Raw genomic sequence first — 27,578 nt, 5'->3', positions numbered from 1 at the left:
ACAGTAGACGTTTGTTTTCTATGGTTAACTCGAAGTGAGGTCCGACTAACCAATAAAGTTTTCGCATTTGTTCTTTAATCTGAATTTTTTTCTGACGGACGTGGTGTTTCCAGTTTAGATGAGAGTCAAGGTGCATTCCAAGATATTTTGCTGAATTTTTTTGTGGGATTGGCGATTGATTCAATATTATTTGGATGGTTTCGGTTTTGCGTAACGTATAGTTAACGTGCACCGATTTATCGCCATTAATCTTAATTTTCCAACGTCTTGTCCAGGCAAAGATATTGTCGATTGACCTCTGTAAGTTATTGGTTGCAGTAAGCTGACTATTACGTTTTGACAAAATTGCTGTATCATCGGCAAACATAGCTAATGTTGTGTTATCGTCGTTTGGTATATCAGCCGTATAGAGTAAATACAAGATAGGTCCTAAAACACTACCTTGCGGTACTCCAGCTGATATATCTTTCCATTCGGTTATCGCTTCTTCGTGTATGACTCGAAATTGACGGTCAGTCAAGTATGATTCAAGAAGTGCACACCAGGTATGTGGCAGCTGATCACGCAGTTTGATGAGGAGTCCTTTGTGCCAGACTTTATCAAAAGCCTGAGCTACGTCAAGGAATACTCCACAGCAGTACTTTTTTTCTTCAAGAGCTTTACTAATCACATTAGTAACTCGATGTACTTGATCGATTGTTGAATGTTTGTTGCGAAATCCAAACTGATGTTCTGGTATAAGATTTTTTTCCTCTATAATCGGTTTTAGGCGTTTGAACAGAAGATTCTCTAAAAGTTTAGATAAACTTGGAAGGAGTGATATCGGTCGGTATGATGTGACATTTTCAGGTGGTTTTCCTGGTTTGAGCAACATAATAACTTGTGCCCGTTTCCATTGTTCTGGAATGTATTCCAAGCGCAAAATAGCGTTGTATATGTGTGTAAGATGAATGATAGCCTTCTTTGGAAGTTCTTTCAGTATTTTTGGACTAATTTCATCATAGCCTGGTGATTTTTTTGGGTTTAAGTTGTTATCTATTTCTTTTGCAATTTCCAACGGTGAGAAATATTTGATTTTTTCACGTGCTGCATTAAGAGATTGGCATTGCAAGGTGTCAAGCTCAGAGTCAATAGTGTTTGGCATAAATACGTGTTCAAGATGCCGAGCGTATATTTCGGCTTTTTCTTGTTCGCTTCGTGCCCAGGTGCCGTCTTCTTTGCGGAGTGGTGGTATCTGAACACGGGGCTTCTTCATGAGTCTTGTGGCTTTCCATAATGAATAATCAGTATTATCCGTCGCAGTGAGACCACTTAAGTATGATTTGAATGTTTCATTTTTCATTTTTTTGATTTTGTCATGAAGAATTTTGCTTACTCGGTTCCATTCCGTTTTATCCGTTGGGTTCCGTGTACTATGCCATGTTCGTCTCGCTCGACGTTTATGTTGGACTAGTTTTCTTATTTCTAGTGGGTAAGTTAACTGGTGATTACCATTGATAGCTACCAGAGTTGCTATTTTCGCCGCACTAACAATGTCATAGGTTATTTTTTTTACGGCAATATTAATATCTGCTATTGTTCTTAATCGAGTTGAAAGTATTATTTTTTCTTCGAGAGTATTTCTGAATAGGTCCCAATTTGATTTTTTGTTTGTTATAGACATTTTTTTTTGTTTCATTATCATATCAGAGCTTAATGAGAGAAGCACAGGAATGTGATCTGACGTAAGTTCTAGTAGTCCTTCAACTTCCGTATAATTTGATGAAATTCCTTTCATTACGTAAAAGTCAATAAGATCAGGTAATTTATTTGGGTCAGTCGGCCAATATGTTGGTTTTCTAGTTGAAATGAATTGTGCTTTAATTGTATTTGCTGATTTGAACAATTCCCGCCCTTTGGTGGTAATCAATCTCGATCCCCAAAATGTGTGTTTGGCATTATAATCTCCTCCAGCAATGAATCTGCTACCGAGTGTCTGGAAGAATTCAATGAATTTTTTGTCATCTACTTTATGTCTTGGTGGACAATAAATTGCAGAGATAGTTAGATCATTGTTGCCGTCATTGATATGGACACTAGTTGCCTGTAAATATTCTTGAGGATGTTTATCAAGTTCATAATGTTTAATTGTTTCTTTTATTATTACTGCAGTTCCTCCATGAGCACGATTGCTCGGATGTTCTGTTGTATATATTCGATAGCCATGTAATTTTAGAGTGGTCCACGTTGTGAAGTGAGTTTCTGAAATTAAAGCTATATCAATTTTTTCGTTATTCATAAGATGTTCAAGTTCTTGTTTTCGTTGTACAAGCCCATTAGCTTTCCATGTTATGATTCGAAGCGTTCTACTCATTTCTTTTTCTTTTGCGCTTTGGTTTTCGGCTGGCTATTTTCAAGCCTGTCCAATTTCTCATTTAATTTTGTTAATGCTGACATAACGTCAGATAGCGACGGTACATTTTGGTTTTGTTGTGTATGGGTTTGAATCAGTGGACCCTTTTGATTTTTGTTTGAAGAACTAGCCATCTGTGCAAAAGAAACTTCTTGAGTGACTGGTTTCGCAGGTTTCTGTTGTATTCTTTGTACTGCTGTAGTTTTTTTAGGGTGAGCTTTTTCTATTGCATTTTTATAAGTGATGCATCCTTTCCAATTTGCAGTATGTGCTTCACCACAGTTTGCGCATTTCGCCTTTGATTTCTTAGACTTAGGGCAATTTAGTGAAGTATGTCCTTCACTACATTTTACACATTTTGGTGTTTTGAAACAGTGGTTTTGAGTGTGACCAAATAGTTGACAATTTTTGCATTGTGGAACTTCTTTTTTTTTCCTTGGGGGCTCTACTTTTATTATATGATAACACAAGTTTTTAATATCATATATATCTTTGTTGTTTGCTTGTGGTTCCAAATCCACGAAGAATAATGGAAGTCTTACAATAGTTCGATCACTAAACTTGTTGTTAGGGTCGACTTAGCTCGGATAATTCGTTTTTAATATCACAGAGATCAGTTTCAGGATGTAATCCACGAATTACCACCCGAAACTTTTTTTCAGTTTTAAGTTGGTATCTATGATACTCAACTTTTTGCTCTTCTAATACTTTTATAGTTCGTCGAAACTGGTGTTCGTCGCCTGTTAGTATCTTAATTTCACCATTAGCCAAAGTTTTCATTTGTTGCTCGTGTCCTTCAGCTTCTTCGAGTTTTAAATTAATCATTAATTTTTTAAAATCGTTTACACCACATACTGTTATTGGAGGTGGTTTATGGACTTTTACAGAAGTTTTCGCTACTTCTTTCGTCACTTTGATTATTTTTTTTGGCGAGCTCAAAATTTCTTTGGAGCTCCCAGCGTTCATTTCAGAAATCTGAAGTTGTAATTTCTCATTGTTTAATCGCAATTCCGTTACCATTTGTTTCAAGGTCGCATTGTCGTTTTGTATTTGTGTCCAAATACTAGCATCAACTGTTATATTATGCGGCAGATTTGAATCGACCTCCATATTTGCATACATTTTGCAATTCGGTCAGTTTTAGTGTGACCCACTTAAAAAAAATATTTGTTTATAAAAACTTACCATCCGTCCGACAGGCCGTGGTTTGCATTGTAAACATTAACAAAAAAAAAAATTGTAATAACTTAGTCAGCACTATCTCGCGAACTGCGTGTTGCTTGTTCGGTGTGCAAAACGCAACTGAATTTTCCACTTGAAAAAAATTTTTAGTGGTGGATGGAGGAGACGGGAGACCAGATTACGACTGGTGCCGTCGCACAGCGATTAGGAAAACGCGATAGCTCAATTTAATCGCGGCGCGAACATACTGTTCAATAAAAAAAAAAAATTAAGATATAATTTGTATACTAATTATGTGACCACATCGAATACTAAATACACCCTGCTGAAATGAATTTTAACAACTTTTTATTTATAATTATTTATTGCAAATGACTTTGTAAATATAAGGTTAATATTTTTAATACTATTATTACGTCCAATCTACAACTTTCATCCTCCTAGGAGATTTGTTTATAAATGCAGTCATTATATCTTTTTCTATATTTTCATATTCCAGTTCATTTTATTTATTGTAGCTAAGGCCAAACCATTCAATCTTCCTTCATTCATTGTAGCTCTTAAAATTGTTTTCAGTCTTTTAAGAACCGAAAATGTACGCTCTGGGGTAGCGGATGTTACAGGCAGAGTAGCAAATAATTGAAGGATCTTCTTTATATTTGGAAAAAGTTCTGTGCAGTGTTGAATTGCTTCTACAGCAGTTTCTGGTAAATTTTCTCTCAATTTCCATTGGTTTCTCCATATGAATAATTCGGCTTTCAAACATATATTCATACTAACTAAAAAGTCATCCTCATAAATAGAAGCAGCAGCTAAAATTGCTTGGTCATCATAATGTGACAAATTAGATGGTATGAGTCCTTCTAGTGGTATAATTGTTTCTAGCCTTTTATCAAATCTTGAATGCAACTGCAAGATTAAATTATCCAGAAATGGTATAAATATTACTATTTTAAAATATTCCTCTGCGTCTTTGGCATTGACATTGTTTCGGTCAGTTTGTCTCCCACAGATTCGAGGCATGCGTATTTCAATTTCAAGTTCAGAAGCAATTGTGGTAACATTTTTCATTATTTCCTTAAAATATTTATCAGCATCTTCTCAAATGGATTCTAAAGCTTCTCTAACAATCATAACATTATTTAAAGCTTTAGACAGGTCCTGTTGTTTACTTTGTAATACTTGACTTAATTGTATTGTATATGAAAAGCAAGTAACAGCTACTTCCAGAGAGACAAGGAAATCACTCTTAGTTATAGCACTCACATATAACGACGCTTTGGTTGACGTTTCAGGATTTGTATCATATTTCTCCAGATGTTCTAGAGTAGAAATTATATAAATGTACAGTTCTTTAAATGTTATAAGTGAATCATGTCGATCAACCGAGCGTGTTTCACAAAATTTTTTTAATTTTTGTTTTTTTTTGTATTATGATCACTTTTATTAGAATTACCTGCGTCAATAAAATGTTTTAATTTATCCATACTGTTTAGTCAAGAAGCTCCTACGAATTTAGTGGTCGGCTTCATTGACTACATCAACGAAAGTCAACAGTTTAAAGGAATACCAGGACCAGTGTGATATTAGGATTTTCAGACTAAGACCTCATCAACTATACTCTGAGATATATAACGTGCACGTATGGCAAGGCACATACAATAATTTATTGATGAAATATACAAGAAATAATAATAATATAATCATTCGCTAGTGACTCGGTACCGGCGCCTCAGTACCAATCAATAGGAATACAAGGTATAAGTAATAACATAAAATAATCAATAAGTAAATAATAAATAGTACTATCAACACATATGATAGTAATAATAGGTAATCATAATAATAATCAACACCGGATTATGATAAAGAATAATACAACACAAGATATTATGACAATAATTACGCGCGTCTCCTGCGACTGTTGGTGATCACTTGGTGGTTGCCAACTCTGAATTGATAACAGGTACGGCGACACTATGACCACTGACGATTGAGTCCACACGTAGCACTCATCATTGGGTGCGGCGGCTAAGATGACGTATTTCAGAGACTACCGGTGTGGGTTCGGTATAATCATAACCGAACGCACGCGTATTACCGGCGATTCACAGCTGCTTGCCAAACAGCGACCGTATAACAATATCACCACAGGTCGCACGAACAACACGTGAATATAATCTATGTCGGACGACCGGGCACCGTATCAAAGACACTAATACGATTAACGGAGCGGCGAAACACAGCCTATGGAGGTTACGGCAACGGATATTTATAATGCGATTATTACGGCGCTGATATGGCGGCACGCGTCGCGTGAACGGCAAATCAAGTCGCGATCACAGAAGCACAGGCAACGCTTAACCGCAAGCCGGTCAGCGCAACGACAGAACGACGGACCGTACGTTGACAAAGGTCGTTGGGTAACTAACTAGGTCAACGTTTCACAGAGTCTACGGCGGACGTGCGTTTTCACTTATCGGTGACAGCATGCTAGACGGGCGGTGGAACGGCACGACCGGTTCATAGACGTATTGGCTATACATCGACTGAGGCGCTCGAACACATACGTTTAGCTGAATAAGAAAAAAATGTAGCAATTGTACCAATTATACCGTTCATATTTTTAATTGAAGATACCTCGCATGCCTTTGAGAGACAACGGTTTAAAGAATGACTAAAACAGTGGGTATAAAAAGCCAACGGTTGTTCATCTACAATAAGTGCTTGTACCACATTATATTAACCGGACATATTGGATCCCCCGTCGTATCCTTAGCCTCTAAGATCATCAAAATATAAACCAACTTTTTCCAGTTCATTCTTCAGTGTTTATTTTATTGAAATTCCAGTAGTTGAAGCTATATCCACAAAACCAATAAAATCTTCTCTTATAATTAAACTTGATGTATCAACATAACGAATACAAATAGTTATTTGCTCTTAATATCCGTCGTTTCGTCACATAATATGGAGTAGTATTTAGAAGCTTTAACTCTATTATCAGTTTTGTTTTTTATGATGTCACCTATTGTTTCTATGATCTCATTCTGAATTGTAGGGCTAATCATAGTACAGTTTTTAGCAGCTGTGTCAAAATGAGATTCAAGGTCTTTATCTCCGGACTCGATACGAAAAGATAATAAAGCACGTAAAAGTCCTTGTTTACCGGATAGACATTCTTTTCATACATCACATGAACTCAATGATCCTAATTCTCTATGACTACGTAAAGCCAAATTGTTTTGAGCACAAAATAAAATTGTTTTGATTATTGGTATGAGTCTTTTACGATTATGTTCAACTATCTGTGACATATGATCACTAAGAACTACATCTATGCCTTTTTTGCCTCCACTATCATAATAGGATAAAAAGTCATGTGTTCTCTTGTCAGATAAAATATGGTAATTTTTTTTACTATGTTCTTGAAGATCAGCCAAAGCATCTTTATAATTTACCATTGGTTTTGTGACTAGTTTACCCAATTTCTGTAAAAAAATTTATATTGATTTACATAAATAGTCTAGTGATAAATAAGATAGGCGCATTATATTTATATTTTATATTTAATTATAATAATAAATTAAATACATTCACTCATTTAAATAATAGGTACCTGTTTCCCAATGCCTCCACCAGAAAAAGCAAATACAATACACCATTTACAAAAGGCACCGGTTTTTATTTCACTATAAGCAAGCCATGGATACAATTCTAAGTAATTGTACTTAAACTTTCTATTGCGTTGGATTTTTCCTGTCCCTTCAATTTTTTGAGGAAAAGCATAATTAGGTGAAGGACGCCAAGCAAATTTTAAGCAATTGGTAATTTCAGCAGGTTAAAGCATGGTCAACTACAAAATTGGCAATATCATACAAATGCTGTTGTGTATGAGAAGCATGTGATTCAGAACTCTATAAAATTCATAATTATGTATTATTATCATTTAAAATATTGAACTCATGCCGAGTGTCATATGCATAAATAAATTTAAAATATTAATTTAAATTGACCTTGTCAACCTATAAAAAAAACTCAAGTATTTTTTAATGTATTAAAATGAATAAGTACTAAGTAGTATACAGCATAGTCTATAGTATTTTAAATCATAGTTTTACATACCAAAATATTATCTTCTTTTACTATATTTATTGACTGCTCAATTCTAGATGAAACGTTTTTCTTGCATATTGATATTGTATTTGAACAAGATCAAATGTTATCATTCTCATTCTTGGTAGCCTTTTGTGAACCAACACAAAATACGGTTAATACATGTTAAAAAAATGCATAATACATTTTACAATAATATAAATCAACAACATAGATGTCTTACATCATGTAGTTTTTGTTTTTTTGAGCAATTTAAAATGGAAAACATTTGATTTTTTTCTGTCATGTTTAACACTGCTGTAACGTTGTTATAGAAGTCTTCTGGCTTGTAGTTAAAAGCTTTTGTTTTTGAAAGTGGTAGTACAAAATTTTCATTTTTACATTTATATTAAAACATTTTTGTTTTCAGGTACACAAGTATAATTGAGACACCAACTGCCACAAAAATGTTGATGTACACGCTTATACAAGTAATTTGAAAAGTACTTACTAACACATTATACTTAAAAGTTTCTTTTATGTCCATCGGTACAAGACCCATTATTGCAAACAGTTGTGATGCAGAGTCTACACCGAGAAAAACAAGGAAAACCATTTCATGATGTCAATGCTACAAAAAATATTGACTATTTATGTAGGATACCCACAGATAAATAATTTGGCATAATGTTTATAACATGTATTTATTTTTAATTATGATATGTGAAATTATATTTTATAAAATATAATAAATATTAACAATATTTTGTAAATGTTTATTTTCTTTATTTAACAGATCTAATAGTAATCCTGTAATAATGTTCTGGAACACATGCCAATAATAATTTAAATTTATTAATGTTATTAAGATAAAATTATATTCATCATTGTCTAAAAGTAATGTATTGCATGTATATAAAACAATATAGTTATATTCTAAAAGTAACATATTTTGCATACTTTTATCAGTTATCCCCGACACATTAACACTGGTTTCATGATTAGGGACCTCGTTGTTCTGATCTTTATCTATGGAGACGTCTTCAACATAAGTGTAATGTTCCACACTACCCAAGGGGTCTTACACCTAAGCGCGTTTTTTTTATCAAGGTGGTATCGCCTAGAGCCCTAATCCACAGTTCATTGCAGTTTATGCTGTAAAATAAAAAATAGAAATTATAATATTTATAAGAGTTCAAATTATCTATGATTTAATGCGATCACTTAAAAAAATAATTGTTCAGCCGAGACAACCACTCTACTAGGTCCTGGCGCATATATTTTCCAAATTGTCAGTGTACAAGTTTTTTGCAATCGTTCCACACCACCCTGGTGTGGGGCCATTGCACGTGGTGCGTTTTTTTTTAAGTGGTATCGCCAATAGCCCTAATCCACTGACAATTAATGAGATTGTACATAAATTATATTTTATATGAATGAAATCTACCAAAAGTATTCCAAATCATAATATTTTTTATATTATATTTTAAATTAACTATATCACTGATGAAAAAGTTAAATTGACTTACTAAATTGTATTCATACACCTATCTTGTAAAGGTAAGTATCAAGTAAGTATCATCAGGTAAGTATATCAGGTGTTTTATCATCCACGATAAATATTAAATGATTTTGAACAGACTGTGCAAGGATATTGTGATGGACATTTGAGGTTATTATGTGTACCTGAAACAAAAAAGCTTTTTTTATAAAACTGTATTTGTGTTAGTATTACATTTAATGTATTACTTTTTGACGATGTCGGAAGAGTGCTATTGACATACCAAATGATAGTTCGCACAATGGACATTTATAAGGTTTGAGGTGTAAATGTACATCATTAGTGTGTATTTTCAATTGTTTTTCAGTTGCATATGTTTTGGTACAATGAAGACATTTAATTAACTCATGTTTGATATATATGGTTTTTTGGTGATAATTCAGATCACTTATTTGAAGAAAATAACTTTTGCACATCTTACATTTATACCTCTTCCTGCGAGAGTTGTGTATTTCTTTATGTCTTTTAACTGATTTTTGAGACGAAAGTTTTTTATTGCATATTTTACAACTATTAACCTTATTGGGAGAATGTGTTATTATATGTTTTTGGAACCAACCATGTTTTTTGTACTTTTTTTGGCATATACTGCAATGGTAGCGGTCATCCTGACGCGGGCCCGCGTAATAGCCGTTTGAATTCAAACGGCCTTTGCGCGGCAAACCGCGCAATTACTTCTCTTTTCAACCGCCAATCGACGACGGACGACACCGACACGCGATAAGCGCGCCTGGAACGGTCGATCCGCCGAGACTCCGAACCGGTCGACAGTAGAGTGAGTTCTCTGACCGACACTGAACGACACACGCTCCTCACCACCCCGCTATTTTGATTTTCGTGTTGATCATTTTCTGGCGGTTGTATTTTCAACCACCACAATAAAAAATCATTATACCGCGAACTGTTTGTGTTTCTCTTTTCACCACCTCCTACACTAGTGACACCACTGACTCACGCGGTATCCGTCCAGGACCGCCACAAAATTGGCTCCCCGAACAGGAATCACCGGTAAGTGAATACTTTTGGTATCATGTACTTACCCCAATACTACCCCCCTACCCCCATCACAGACCCCTGGTGTGCAACTTGCGAAAAACTCCCGATTCCATACGATGGAATCGTGGTTTGCAGGCTATAACGGAAAAACCGGCGTTACGTAACTTTGAAGTACGTAACGACGGTCCGCGCCGCCCGACTTACGGACGCACCGACTTCACTGCGCGCGACACCGCAAACACGGACAGGTAGGAGCGCTAGAGCGCGAGAAGGTCGTACAACCACCACAATAAAAAATCATTATACCGCGAACTGTATGTGTTTCTCTTTTCACCACCTCCTACACTAGTGACACCACTGACTCACGCGGTATCCGTCCAGGACCGCCACAAAATTGGCTCCCCGTACAGGAATCACCGGTAAGTAAACACTGTTTATCTTAACTTACCCCATACTACCCCCATTACATTTCCCTGTTGTGCAACTCGCGGAAAAATCCCCGATCCCATACGACGCAAACGTGGTTTGCAGGCGGTAACGGAAAAACCCGGCGTTACGTAACATAACCACAAAGCACGTAACGACCGACCGACCACGCCGCCCGACTTACGGACGCACCGATCTCAGCGCGCGCGACACCGCAAACACACGGAGTAGGATAGGTAGGAACGCTAGAGCGCGACAAAGTCACACAACCACCGCTCAGCACCACCACCCACCCAACGCCACCACGCAAGTACCCGGGACAAAAATACACAAAACCGGACTGCATTCGTAATCACGATAGTCGACTGGACAATGCACACACGCGCATCCGCAACAAACGTCACGAAAACCGGCTAGTGTAATCACAGACCCACACTGACCTACATTCGTACGTAAATAAACACTGATAAACGGCCAACAACAACAACTGCATTACATATTTTCCCGTCAATAACACCGGAAAAACAACCGGACGAGATGTCGGGAAAATACATTAATGAGTTGACCGTTGCGGAATTACGTTACGAGTGTAGACAGCGCGGGCTACCGGAAGGGGGCGTGAAAGACGCTCCCGAAATCCGATTGTCCCAGCATTTCGCGGATATGGACCTGCAGGCCAACGCCATCCGGTTCCAGCCTATGGAGACCATTAGGCCAACCGGAAGTGTCTCGGATTTGAGTCAGGCGTACCATGCCGGACCACTCGAGACCACAGCGGACGACCAAACAGACACCCGCCACCGCTAAACACCACCAACAAAAACACAACCAACCAACAAGCCACGGACATGATCCAAATGGCCCGCGGTATAATTCAGGAGGAACGGCAATCGGCAGCGATCTCGACGCATGCGCACAGTTTGGAATCACGACTGGCCATGCTTGTGGGCCGCATGATCCGTTTTGGCGACGACCAACGTCGCATAGCAGAGATAATGTGACGTCTGGAGATGGGTATATCACACCAGACACCGGAACCACAACCGGAAGTACCATCACCGTCCCACCACCAAAGAACCATGTTATCAGGACAACACCGGAATACACCGGAATTATCAACAACCGATAACGCACACCAACATCCACACGTGAATATATCAAACGCGACGAACTACGGAACGAGTTGTCCCGCGGCATGCGAACCGCCAGCCGCGGCACACCAACACGCCGACCGATCGTTACGGTTTGATAACGTGTCGAGTCAGCACTATACCACCACCACCACTACCGCAACCAAAACCGGCATACAAACAAGCCGGCCAAGTCCGGACACAACGCCCGCTCCACCAACCGCGTACACGGGACGGTACGGCTGGAAAACCGCCACCGTCTAACCCGTGAGGGTACTGCGGAGGGCCGCACTGGAACAGTGACTGCCCCGGGCACACACCGACTTTGGTAAACGGAAATTGAGTCGGCGGACATTTGTCCGCGCCGCCGCCTCATACACACACACACACACACAACCACGCCACCACCAATAACGTTCGGCATTACGGACGGGGATATAACTGTCAAACGCTCATCGACAAGCTCGGCGTCATCAGATATATCACCCGCCCACACACACACTATTTCATTAAGTAGTAGGTCATCACCACCAAACACAAACACACAGACCACTACTATGAAATTCACACGTGCACCGTTGGAACATACAAGTAGCACAGAGGCAACCGAAACGGACGCTCTGATAATGGCGGTGCAAACCGCTCACCAGAGCACCGGAAACGCGGTTCAGAACCAGTTGCCCCGCTACAGTACATAACCAACGACGAGTAACGAAAAACGAACATGCCCCGACAATATTCCGACCCCCGCGGTCGAGCTCGAATTTAGGTCAGGCTTCGTAACAGCGCTACTCGATTCACAAGCACAAAAGTCATATGTAAGCCCGAACATTGCACACACATTTGGCACATTTCGGTAGTACACGCGGGAAAAATAGGCGTAATCACAAAGCGCTAATTTTTTCCGCCACCTCACCTAATGACACCCGTTCACAGACCCCCAACCTACACCACCCCACCACCAATCACACTCACCTCACCGGTGACAAGTGTGTTCAACAACAACCGGCTCATGGGGCAGCCGCAGGTGTAGGGACAAAGGCAACAGATACACGGGTGCTCACCCACACGGGTGACAGGTAAACACACACACCGTGCCATCCTGGCATTAGGTCAGATCAATCTGCGAGCGTAGAGCATCGGATAGGCACAGTGGCAACCGATAGGGACAGTATGGTTATGGCGGTTAACACCGACTACCGAACAGTCTCTGTCGCGGTTCAGAACCAGTTGTCCCGCATTACCGATGGCAATACAACTAATAACGGCATGCGAACACGCCTGGACAAAATTCCGACCCATGCGGTCGAACGCGAATTTCCATCAGGCTTCGTAACAGCCCTATTATATTCACAACCGCAGAAACGTACATAAATCCGACAGTAGCCCGTAAATACGGCAAATCACCCTCCCTCCCCCCCCCAAGGACCACCAAACAACGTCCGAATGGCGGACGGTCACACTGCGACAACCAGTGGAACCACCGCGTTCGAAGACATACCACCAGCTACCAGCTCCTAAGGACAGTAGCGCGGAGGAGGCAACCTACATCACCACGGCGGCACGAGTACAGTGGATGAAGACGGCGCAGCTTCAACGGGATCCGGTACTGTGGGCCGCTTACACACAAAACGCGACCAGCAACCATGACGCGACCGGCGACCAAGACGCGACCGGCAACCACGGCGCGACCGAACAAGCCACAACTCCACCGGTACCGGCTGGAACACCACCGTCGCTGGCGGATTGGGGGGGGAGTATGACGCGGGCCCGCGTAATAGCCGTTTGAATTCAAACGGCCTTTGCGCGGCAAACCGCGCAATTACTTCTCTTTTCAACCGCCAATCGACGACGGACGACACCGACACGCGATAAGCGCGCCTGGAACGGTCGATCCGCCGAGACTCCGAACCGGTCGACAGTAGAGTGAGTTCTCTGACCGACACTGAACGACACACGCTCCTCACCACCCCGCTATTTTGATTTTCGTGTTGATCATTTTCTGGCGGTTGTATTTTCAACCACCACAATAAAAAATCATTATACCGCGAACTGTTTGTGTTTCTCTTTTCACCACCTCCTACACTAGTGACACCACTGACTCACGCGGTATCCGTCCAGGACCGCCACAAAATTGGCTCCCCGAACAGGAATCACCGGTAAGTGAATACTTTTGGTATCATGTACTTACCCCAATACTACCCCCCTACCCCCATCACAGACCCCTGGTGTGCAACTTGCGAAAAACTCCCGATTCCATACGATGGAATCGTGGTTTGCAGGCTATAACGGAAAAACCGGCGTTACGTAACTTTGAAGTACGTAACGACGGTCCGCGCCGCCCGACTTACGGACGCACCGACTTCACTGCGCGCGACACCGCAAACACGGACAGGTAGGAGCGCTAGAGCGCGAGAAGGTCGTACAACCACCACAATAAAAAATCATTATACCGCGAACTGTATGTGTTTCTCTTTTCACCACCTCCTACACTAGTGACACCACTGACTCACGCGGTATCCGTCCAGGACCGCCACAATCCTCGATTGGACACTTATCACTGGGTGTAGCCTCTACATCACACTTTTTAACAATGATGGGACTTGTAGCGATGGACTCTACAAAATAGCAAAAAAAAACATTTAGGTATAATTTGTTAGTAAGTACATTATTTTCAAATTACTTGTATAGGTGTGTACATCAACATTTTTTGTGACATTGACAAGAGGAAATGGACCGCGATGATTGCTTGCCAAATGGCACAGGAATTTTGATCGGTTCATAAATTTAATATTGCATGCATCACAATAATTATTTTTCATGTTTTTTATACTGAGTATAAGTATTCACCGACTCAATAAAGATAACATTAATGTTTATGCTCACTGTTTAAACTAAACAATGAAACATAGACTGGTATCAATTATTTTATTTACTGCGTTCATGTGATAAGGTTCACCGTTATCATCGATGACTTCTTAAATAGCGTGAAACAAACGCTTTTTGATAATGTGATTATATGATAAAGGTACTTGATGCAGGATTACGGGGTAGGATGCTCGTTTATCCCCGACTACAGGTTCATTTCGCTTACCAGAGGTTTTAAAGCTACTTGGTAGTATAGTGTAAGCCATTTAGAGTCGAGGGATTCCCCTTTTTGGGAAATGCATTTTGGATACTTACAATTTGCATAAAGTTGTGGTGAGGTCGAGTTGTCCAGAAAACGGTATATTGGTGCAGGATTACATGGGTAAAATACTGATTTTGCCCCCACTACAAGTCTAATACGCTTCCCAGAGGATTTAAAACTATTTGGGGGTATAGAGTAAGTCATTTAGAGTCGAGGGATATCATTTTGAAAGCGGTAGTACAAAATTTGGAGTTTTAGTAATTTTATTTCATATTATAAGTGCCGGGCGGGCACAATATATATATGCACTACTGCGGTAGATATATATTGGTTTATAATTCATTAAAAATCGAAATATTGTACTACGACTTAGCCAACCACATCCCTGGCTTCGTTAGGATGTCCCCTTTTTGGGAAATGCATTTTGGATACTTACAATATGCATAAAATGGTGGTGAGGTCGAGTTGTCCAGAAAACGGTATATTGGTGCAGGATTACATGGGTAAAATACTGGTTTTGCCCCCACTACAAGTATAATCCGCCTACCAGAGGACTTAAAACTGTTTGGGGGAATAGAGTAAGTCATTTAGAGTCGAGGGATATCTTTTTGAAAGCGGTAGTACCAAATTTGGATTTTTAGTAATTTTATTTCGTACGATATGTATCAATAATACGTAATATCGACTACTCGAGTAGAAACGATTCTGTTTATAATTCATTAAAAATCGAAATATTGTACTACGACTTAGCCAAGCACATCCCTGGCTTCTTTAGGATGTCCCCTTTTTGGGAAATGCATTTTGGATACTTACAATTTGCATAAAGTTGTGGTGAGGTCGAGTTGTCCAGAAAACGGTATATCGGTGCAGGATTACATGGGTAAAATACTGATTTTGCCCCCCCTACAAGTCTAATACGCTTACCAGGGGACTTAAAACCTTTTGGGGGTATAGAGTAAGTCATTTAGAGTCGAGGGATACCATTTTGAAAGCGGTAGTACAAAATTTGGATTTTAAGTAATTTTATTTCGTATGATATGTATCAATAAGACGTAATATCGACTACTCCGGTAGACACGTTCGGTTAAAAGTTCATAAAAAATCAAAATATTGCACTACCACTTAGCCAAGCACATCTCTGGCTTCGTTAGGATGTCCCCTTTTTGGGAAATGCATTTTGGATACTTACAATTTGCATAAAGTTGTGGTGAGGTCGAGTTGTCCAGAAAACGGTATATCGGTGCAGGATTACATGGGTAAAATACTGATTTTGCCCCCACTACAAGTCTAATTCGCTTACCAGGGGACTTAAAACCTTTTGGGGGTATAGAGTAAGTTATTTAGAGTCGAGGGATACCATTTTGAAAGCGGTAGTACAAAATTTGGATTTTTAGTAATTTTATTTCATATTATAAGTGCCGGCGAACGTAATTTGCACTACTCCGGTAGAAACGAATCGGTTTATAATTCATTAAAAATCGAAATATTGTACTACGACTTAGCCAAGCACATCCCTGGCTTCGTTAGGATGTCCCCTTTTTGGGAAATGCATTTTGGATACTTACAATTTGCATAAAGTTGTGGTGAGGTCGAGTTGTCCAGAAAACGGTATATCGGTGCAGGATTACTACGGTTGAATGATACTTTTAGCCACCACTATATATAAACGTAATTTTCCGTCCCCCGCACTTGTTATCGCATCAATAGATGATAAATTGTTTGCTTGTCGAAATATAATTGAAAATCTTACTGATCCACTATCCAAATCTATGTTGTCCACCGTCTGAGTTTTGAGAAGTCCCATTTTGTCTAATAATATTTTTAAATTAAATTTGTATTCTTTTTTAATTGATTTAAATTAAATTTTTATTTATTTTTAATTTATTTAAATTTAATTTAAACTTATATTATGTTCAAAAAGAGAACATTAATTATGGTAGGTTTATCAAAACGAAACATAATTGAATACTATACATATAGAAATGTGTTTGATTATATACAATTTTCTGATTTCATTGGTGAGTCATTATTTTTTTTATAATATTATAAATTTTTTTTTTTTTTTATTAAAAAAGACAATTTGCAATCTATACATCACTAATTACAAATTTTATCTAATATATAAATTTATTTAAATATTTAAATTTAAATATATAAAACATATTTAATAATTTAACTTAAATAATTAAAATTTTTAAAATTTTTAAAAAAAAATAAAAAAAATATTTAAATATTAATAATCTGTGCAACAATAATTACAAATATTATAAATTAATATATTTTTGTATAATAATATATATTAGAGCAACCCCGTGAGCCATTTAATGATTATCCGGAAGACAATTTTGTGACCATTAAATGTGCATTACCCTCGTCTGTTGTGATCACAAAAAAAAAAAAAGAAATATGTTTTCAAAAATGTAAGTATAAATAGAGTATATATATATTTTTTTTCCAATAACATTAATTTTTGTACACATTCACAGGAAACAAATAAAAATATAGCAGGGGCAATAATGTTGGGGCACAGGTTATTACATAATAAAACGGATAATGAACATTTGACAACAGACCAACTAAATATTATATTAAATAGTTATGGTCACTATAAAACAGACGTACCCAAATACTTGGAGAATGGTTGTATACTCCAAATAAATATTCACAATGGTAATGTGTCAACCCTCGAACTGACGAATGAGAATGATGAATTGTTCAATCACATTACTGATCATGATAATACAAATGACACCAATGTTTTAGCCAAAAATTTTGTAGATGGCCATCCTAAATACCAAAAAAAGAGTCAAACAATTAAAAAAATTGCATATAAAAGGACAGTCCAGAAAATAAATAGTAAACAATTCAAAAATTTAATAAAATTATATGAACTAACAAATAAGTAAGCTATACTATATACCAACAATACATTACACAATCAACTTAACATTAACAATGTATTAATTTATTAAAAAACTATAGTGATAGCAAGGATATAAAATGGGACGACAAAATAAAAATTTTTTATCCGACATCAAATTGCATTAATACTTTAATAGATCAATTTCAAAATAATACGGTACCATACAATTGTTTGTCATATATTAAAGAAAACAAAATAAAAGATGCAGTAGATTATATAAATATGATTAAGTTTGTATTAAATATTACAAATATTTCAAATTTAAATATGGTTATGTACAGAGATTCGTGAGTATTAAGCATTTAGTATTTAACATTAGGTATTTAACAATTATTATAATAATTCAAATATTTACAGATGTGGTATAGTCAATTGTATAAACAATTTAAAAAAAATATTTATTTTATATATTGAGTGTTGCAAATTACAATGTATAGCAAAATTTTTAAATATATTTAATCTATACAAGAAAACTGTCTATGTTGACAATGGGTATATATATTACAGTATTATAAAATGTAAATTTTATGAATTTAAGACAAATTTTAAATATTTTCACCGGAACTTAAATTTAGATACAAATTTTAAAGTTAATTCGTAAGTACAAGAACATTTAATAAACAATTATTTACAGTATATTTACATTAAAAATTTTTACAGTATATTTAAAAAAAATAAACAATTGGTAATACAAAACAAAATATTTGATATATATACACCAAAAATCAAATCAGAATTACTGGATTAGACAGATGTCATGCTAACAAACTTTGTGTATGTTTATGTAACAAATACAGCACTGCGTAACGCTACAGTAATAACTCATCATTTTTAACAATATAATATCATTATTTATTATTTAAATGTAATAATATTCAAAATTTTCAGGTTAAATATATATGTGAATCATTCGTGTTAGTTATGAATATTATACAAAACAATGACACATATAACAATTGTAAAATATTCATCAGTAACACATTAGATAAATTGATAGAACAAAATATATTGTTAAGATATAAATGGTATGACCACTCAGCATATATATATAATGTTAATGTCGCTAACCCCAAAGTTAAATCTATTATATATGATAAAGAATTAAGGATGAGAGATTGCATTATTAGCAATTTTTATAGTTTAACCAAGGAGCAAATGCAAGTATATGCGCATATATATAAGGTAAATATATATATCCATCACAGTGTTTATGATATATTTAAGAGGATGTCTCAATCGCTTATGTTTTCTATGTGTATGATAAAGCAAATTGTACATAATCGAGTCTGACATCCTCTTAATAATAATAATACTAATAATAACATTCTTATCCTAGATGAATACAAGAATGTTCAACTTAAATATTAATTGTTACCCTAATGATTATAATTTACCTAAAACAAACAAAGTTGAAAACACAATGATATATAAAATTAAAATAATAGAGCATGCAATGAACAATTTAATTATGGTGAATTTTAACACTACATCGGACAAAATAATTAATTTATATTCATTAAAAATAAAAGAATTATATAATACAATCAAATATGGCTTAGAAGATATAATACACGAAAATCGAAACAAATCTATATGGCACAAAAAAACAATAGAAACCAAACAACCTCCCCCAACAATTAAAATAATAAACCCTCAATTATTCTATGGACTGTAAGTAACATATTTATAATTATTTATTTTTTATTTAATAAAATAATTTCTTAATTATAATTTCAGCACCACATTTGATTTATTTTTGGACCATCAGTTGTCCGTATATGGTTTATCATCTTTATAATTTTTTTTTACATTTTTATTAATTATTATATTATTTTTATATATATATATATATATATACATTTATAATTTTCAGATTAACTATATATGTTAATCATTTGCATTTTTTATTATTTTTATGTGACACGTGTTATTGATTTTTATGACATTTATATAATTTTATAATTTATACAATTGACTGCATATGGATTGACATTGTTATATTTTTTTTATTGACATTTATATTAATTATTGTATTATTTTTTGTGACACGTGTTATTGATTTTTATGATATTTATATAACTTTATAATTTATACAATTGACATCATTATACTTTAACTATGTTTCATACTTTCAATTGAGAAGTCTTCAATATAAGTTTAATCCTGCACCACCAACAGCTCGACTTCAGCACCACTGTAATAAGAACAAGTAAAGGTAAGTATTGAGGTATCTTCTGACATTGAAGAATATCATCACTGTTTTATTACGTTCTTTTGAAACTAAAATTACAAAAATGAATTAAAATATATATGATAAGTATATATGCAAGAAATATGCATTAATTACATGTAACACAAACATGTAGTAATGCAATGTTTTAAATGAATTTGTATGCAGACCTGGATGTGTTACACTAGGATTATCCTCTAAATCTAAATGTAATGTTTTACCATGGTAAATGTAATAAATTACATTAAATATATTCAGTTAAGTATATATGCAAGAATTATGCATTAATTACATGAAACACAAACAAATGCAAGCAATTTTGTATTCATACCTGTTTTTGTTTACTCTACAAGGGTCCTGGCGCATATATTTTCCAAATTGGCAGTGTACAAGTTTTTTGCAATCGTTCCACACCGCCCTGGTGTGGGGCCATTGCATGTGGTGCGTTTTTTTTTAAGTGGTATCGCCAATAGCCCTAATCCACTGACAATTAATGAGATTATACATAAATACTAAGTAATCCTAATTTAATTAAATGTAAGAAACCAAAGTTGTACTAGGCAGAGCTTTTGTTGTACCGCCGTGATCGTCTAGTTGGTAGTTAACCTTTTTTTTTAATATTCACGATGTACAATATTAGATGTATATAGTGCCTGGCATACGCTCGCGAAAACGGTTGTGCTTGGTACGCAACAACGTGCGCTAACGCTGCAAAGGGTGGGCACTTGGACTGCTTAAAATACGCCAACAGCGATTACTTAAAAAATATTTCGATTTTTGATTTTTTTGTAAATATTTTATCAACGCTTTTGTAGCCAGTGTTGTAGGATTATAGCAAAAATTACAACAATTTAGATACGTTCGGGTAACGAGAAGTCGAGAATGACAATCTTAAAACTAAGCGGCAAACGCGTAAAGCTATAGGAAGCTATAAAAAGATGAGAATGTTACAATTGATTTTGTCGAAGTCGTAAACTATACGTCTATACTAGAGATTAGAGTACGAGCTATCCGTAACATGCCGGCAGCGTGGTAAGCTGGCGCTCGTGGTGGGTGGGGGGGTTGGGAATCGCGAGCGTGGCATAGATAATATGTATGGAGCGCGGTCGGTTACCGCAAGAAACATATATAAAATTCACTGCTGATCGCATAGACCACAGAATAATACACTGAATATAGAAGCGACACTCTGTCTGGTAGCCGATCTCTGGTGGTTTAGTGTTGATGTTGTAAATGATTACCTGGTGGTCTAGGAGTGTTGTTATGAATGATTTCTCTACAATAAACGGTTTGTTGTTTGCTTACATTTACATTATATAATTTATTATCATCTATGTGTTATCATAATGGTATCAAGTTTCAACTGAAATATTGCCTAGACTTCTTTTATACTCTATGGACGTAATTCTAAAACAACACGGCCGATGGGGGGGGGGCATGGCCCCTATGCCCCCCACTAGCTACGCCACTGCTCCTAGTTGACATCAGTAGACTCATCAACTAGGAGCAGTGGCATTTGGCACTTGTTGTTCGAATAAATTATGAATGGAAGGTGAAAGATTATTTTTTACAACTAATTCATTCCACTTCACATCGCTATTGCGCAGAGTATGTATGATGCTATAAAACATTTTTTTACAGAGTACCAAGTACCGTACATTAAAAATTTGATTGGTTTCGCGTCCGATGGGGCTAACGCAATGATGGGAAACAAAAATTCTCTGAAGACATTACTGGTCAAAGATATCCCTAATATTTTGTTATAAAATGTATCTGCCATTCTCTTGCACATTGTGTAACTATGCATGCCTAAAACTTCCAGATAAAGTAGAACAATTAGTTAGAAATATTTATAACTTCATGAACCAAAGTTATAAAAGGCAAAAAGAATTTCAAGAATTCCAGAAATTCCATGACTTGAAACCTCACAAAATGCTGCAGCAGTCACAAACGAGATGGTTGTCGTTGAAAGCAGTAGTTTGTCAAGTGCTAGAACAATATGAAGCATTATAATCATATTTCAGGCTTCAAGATTTTGAAAATGACACATTGAACCATGATAAGGCTAAGCAAATATATTTTCAACTAAACAATCCAGTAAATGAGCTTTATTTAGAATTTCTCCATTTTATATTTCCTGTTATAATTGATTTAAACAAAGAATATCAATCACAAAACCCAAAGTTATTTTTATTATATTCACGAATGGAATCTGCATACAAATTTGTTCTAACATGTAACATTAAACCAGATATAATTAATTCAATTGAAATTTCAAAATTACAATTTCGTAACCCTAAACATTTTTTACCAGCAGATTCTTTATATTTTGGTCCAAAAGTGGCAATAGCTTTTCAAAAAAATATTTTAAGTGACAGTGATAAAAAATTATTTTAAACCAACTGTTTAGATTTTTTATTGTGAATTGCTTAAGCAATTCCATCAACGGTTTCCATTTAACAGTAGTGAAGTCCAAGCGTTGAAAGAATTAACTTTTCTTGATCCAAGCAATATTTCCAAAGTACAATCGTTGGGTCCCGTAGCAAATTACTTTGGATCATTTGTTAACAATCTCAATTAATTGAACAGAGAATGGCGACTATTTCAAAATTGTGGCTAAAATCATATTTAAATGATAAAAACATATTGATTATTGATGATTATGTATCTTTTTGGGAAAACAATTTAAAAGTTAAAAGGGGTGATGATAAATTACTTTTTCCCAAATTGTACAATTTTGTTAAATTGTTATTGAGCGTTCCACATAGTAGTGCATGCGTGGTAAGGATATTTAGTGTGATCAACCTGAACAAAACCAAAACGAGAAACAGGTTATCGACGGAAACTTTAAGTGGATTATTACACACCAAACAATTTATAAACAAAATAACAAATCAGAATTGTTATGATTATGATATATCTGAAAGTTTATTATTGAAGCATAATAATGCTATGTATTATGTATCCGGTGTATGACTTAATCATGACTAAAACAATATTGTATAAAATATAAATTACATTACCTTTTGACATTTGTATATTATTATTGTATTATTATAAAATGTGTAAAAAATTATTGTGTTATTGTTTTTATAAAATAATGGCAAAGAGTTATGTACCGATGTCTGATATTCTGATTTTTTTCTTTTCACTATAAATTAATTAATATTATTCTATTGTCTATAATACAAAATGTATATAATTTATTATACCATAGGTACCACACTAGTACACTACCACTATAAATTATAATAAATATTAAATAGTTTTGTTAATTTGTTGTTATTACTTTATACTTATTTTATATATTTTAAATTTCAATATTTATCAAATTGTTATCATTATCTTATAATTTAGTATTGAGGTTAATTTTTTGGTGAATTCTGGTGATTTTTCAAAATGATATCTGGTGAAACTTATATTTTTGACCTGACAACACTGCAGTGCAAGCACCTCCACACCAGTCAACATTCTAAATTAATCATTTGGACTTAGAATTATTTTTCAATTAAATCATTCTTGTTCAATAATTGTGTTTTATTCACATCTCAATCAAATAAATATCTAATAAATAATCACAAATCAAGTTGTTATACTTATTTCACTCAATCCATCTACCTCAACACCAGTCGTTCGTCCTCTTGTATGTTGGGACGCTACAGAAATATACCTCCGTATGTATTTTAACAATATTATTTAAATTAAATAGGTAGTTAAATATAGTAACAATAGATTTCATAATTTATTTGTTTTATTTTGTTACTAAAATTGTGTTACGTCTATCCGTCAAAGTTGAAATAAGCAGTGAAACTAGCTATCTGCACCAGCTACTGATGACGTAAATTACATAATACCACTGATCGTACACTTCGCGTACTAACCATCACTATCACCCGATTGAACAACTGGCATCGAGTTTTCTATGTACAACGCTGATTGCTGATTCACGGTCTTTGCACACCTGCCTCAACACCACTACTTTATTTTCAATTGACGTAAGTGTGTGCCACATGACTGTCATATAGTCCTCATGCAAAACAGCATCGGCATTGCACTTTGTCCGCTGTACCACCAGCGCGAATCGGTCACAGCCTAGTTTCTGTTTTAGCCGTTCAATTTCGGTCACTAGACCAGCTTTCCGATCAACCACAGTTTTAACATCAGCCATCAACCGTTGATTATCGGCTATTGTTTCTTCAAGTTGGCTTGATATGTCCAACTGTTGCTCAATAAGTTGATCTCGAACGCTTAAAGTTTCCTCTATTATGGACCATAAACCACACATTTCTGCTTCACTGTACGCTTTCAATTCATTGAACATTTGGATCGATTGTTCGGCTTTGTTCTTCCAATTAGCTGCTTTGGCACTTACGGTGGCCAGATCCTGGCAAACAACAACTAAACACTGTTCTGTCCGGGTCATTTGATCCAGAGTTGCTTTTTTCAACGCCACCAGTTCCGCTTTTCTGTCCTGGCATTCAGTCGTCAGTGACTTGAGGATTCGATTACTGATATAATTTTGACGCTGCTGTTCAATTAGCCTTTTGTTATCGAAATGTAATGCTGTCTCTTTGTCCGTTAAGATGCTACGCAACTTGTTCTCTTCCGTTGATTTACAAACTACCATGTCCTCCATATCACATAGTTGCTGTTTTAGCAAATTTGCAGTTTCCTGAGTCACAGAAACCACATTGGATAATATGTCAATTTAAGAGCTTTAGATTAGATTGTGAAACTAATTTATCGCGGCGTTTTTAATATAATCAATCATAGTCAGATACAATTTTATAATATTTTATATGTAAATTTCATGCAAATATATTTAAATTATATTATCTCTATGAACCTTTTATAGTTTACCTAGTTAATTTCTTAAATTATAGTACATAAGTGTCTTAATTTTAAATTTTAAATAAAATCCCGATGTATATTATACTGGATATATAAGTTAAAACCTGAAAACTAGGTTCTCAGTGTGGTTACCTATGTAATACAAATAAAAAATTTAATTTAACTTAAAAAAATGCACGGTTAGTAATATTAGGATATTAAAATTAAAAGTTAACTCGAGAATGGTAAACGATGTTTTACCTATTCTAAATCTAGGGTTAGAATATACAATATGTTTAACGTTAACAATACAACAAAATAGCAATATTATGTGTCAATTATGTTGTATTAATGTATTGTATATATTACTTTTTCGCTATGAATTTTAACTTTATGTTTATTGTTGTCTTTTGACGTTTCTGTACAGATAAGTTCTAATTTCTTATATTTTTCAATCATCTGTTTTTTTTTATCCATGTTATATCCTATATTATACTTTAATTCTTGGTTAATACGTTCTAACACATATATTCTATTCAATACTTCATTATACTTCAATGAATTTGCTTCTAAGTCTTGATTGATATCATTGTAAGACTGATCATAATATTTCTTTATATCAGCTGTCGCTTGCTGAAGATCTTCCAATTCCATATGTATACTCCTAATCTCAACTTTAAGTCGGTTATAATTGGAAACATTCCTTTGCAACATACTTTTACGCCCTTCCGTTAATCTTAAACAAGTTTCCAAAGTAAAATTATCCACGTTGTCACATATATTCGAATTGTAGCTAGTGTCATTATGCTTTAAATTATCCATTGTTCAACAGGCTAAATTAGGCATATAATATTAAATACCTACTCCTAAAATCTAAAAAATAAAAATAAAATATTTAAAATAGATAAACAAAAAAATAGAATACTTACATATGATAGAGAGATCTATAATAATATCTTGGAAAATTACAAGTATAATATTTTTATTACTAAAAACAGAAATTTATTTTTTTATTTTTTAGTTTAAAATTTATATTTACTTTTGCATTACATAGTAACTGTGTAAACAATCTTTCATTTCATATAATTTCATGCTTAGCAATTATTAACATATTTCCTATCAATACAAACATGTATATTTTTTAGTGAATCAGCTTGTTATTTTACTACAGTTGTAATATAAAAACAAAAAAATAATTGTATTAGTCTAGACTTATTTAATTACATGTACTGAGTGTTTAACATTACCACCTATGTAAATCCTACGACGTGGTTGTTCATATCAGGCCCGTGCGTAGGGTTTCAGAATGGGGTGTGTTTAAAAAAAAAAAATGTATATCATAGATAAATCAATAACTAGCTAATAGTATTATAACGTATTTATATTTATTACTGTAACAATTATAATATGTTACATGATACCTGAGTATATATATATATATATATGTACTACACGTCTACACACTTAACATTATGTACGATTAACTGCTGTTCAATACAATAATATTAACACACACACATGTTTGAGAGAAGAAGGGCTAAAGGTATCCACAATAGAAATACTGAGAAAAATTAATATACCAAATACGAGATCGGGATATTATATGACAGAAAATGACTTGGCATATTTAGCAGACCAATTTAATAAAAATTTAACAATAATCTCTAAACACAAAAACACAGATAATAACGTATTAAATACCGCTATAATATACTGGAAAAAAAACGACCGACGATAGGAGATTCTTTGTTACGGATAAGTATAATTTACCGACCAGAAAAAGTTAAAACAATTAACACGAAATTAACAATAATTACATTTATGGCATTTGAGTTAACTAAGGGAAATCCAAATTCTTTTGAAAACGAACAATTCACCACCAAGCCAGGTATTTATTTCGAAAATATACCCCCACTACCTACACATAACTATTTTTCAATGGAATTTTTTGACGTTTTATAATATTTCGAATTACAAAAATAGTTATGAGTTCATAAATATATATTTTAACAGATTTAAACTAATTTGCCTAAATTTTGAAAATAAATCAACAGACATTAATGATATATGTATAAATTGAAAAAAAAATTAGCGCAGTATTATTAAAAAAATTAATGAGGAAAGAGACGTTCTACAACAATATTTAAATATCGATAAAAAATATAATAAAATTAGACTTTGGGAAGAAAAACAATTAAAAACACCTTTAATTCAAAAAGATCAAATAAAAATTTTTGAAAGTACTCTTGATTCAATGACAACAATTTCGTCAGATTTTGATAAAATTAAAAATAATTTGTATGACTATATAAATAAAATAAACTTCGAAGTATATAGTCAAAAGGAAGAATTAAAGATAGTAAATATAAAAGAATATATTATGTTATATAAATCAATGTACAATGAGCTTATCAATCAGTTTTCAAAAGAAACTTCAATTTTATTAAACACAGTAATAACAAAATAATAATAATAAAATGATCTCTTACAAGAGGAGAACATGAAAGTCACATTGTAATAATATAATTAATAAAAAAATTTGGGGTTTGGGGATTAATAATATGGAGGGACTTATGGAGAATAATATCAAATGTTTTTTTCGTATAGGACAATAATATTTTATAAGATTGAAATGGATAATAGTTCACCATGCCATGTGTTTTGCCATAATAATAAAAAATAA

General features: G+C 34.7%; 1 pseudogene; it reads right to left on the bottom strand.

The window, feature by feature from the left end:
• Window positions 1–3,986: 3,986 nt before the first annotated feature.
• Window positions 3,987–8,231, bottom strand: LOC149063285 (52 kDa repressor of the inhibitor of the protein kinase-like; annotated as a pseudogene).
• Window positions 8,232–27,578: the final 19,347 nt, after the last annotated feature.

This window comes from Diuraphis noxia, unplaced genomic scaffold (genome assembly GCF_037042655.1).
Source record: "Diuraphis noxia isolate RWA-SAM2 unplaced genomic scaffold, SU_Dnox_SAM2 contig0001, whole genome shotgun sequence".
Lineage (NCBI taxonomy): Eukaryota > Metazoa > Arthropoda > Insecta > Hemiptera > Aphididae > Diuraphis > Diuraphis noxia.
Note: the sequence above shows the minus strand (reverse complement) of the source record. Positions and strands in the feature narration are given on the sequence as shown.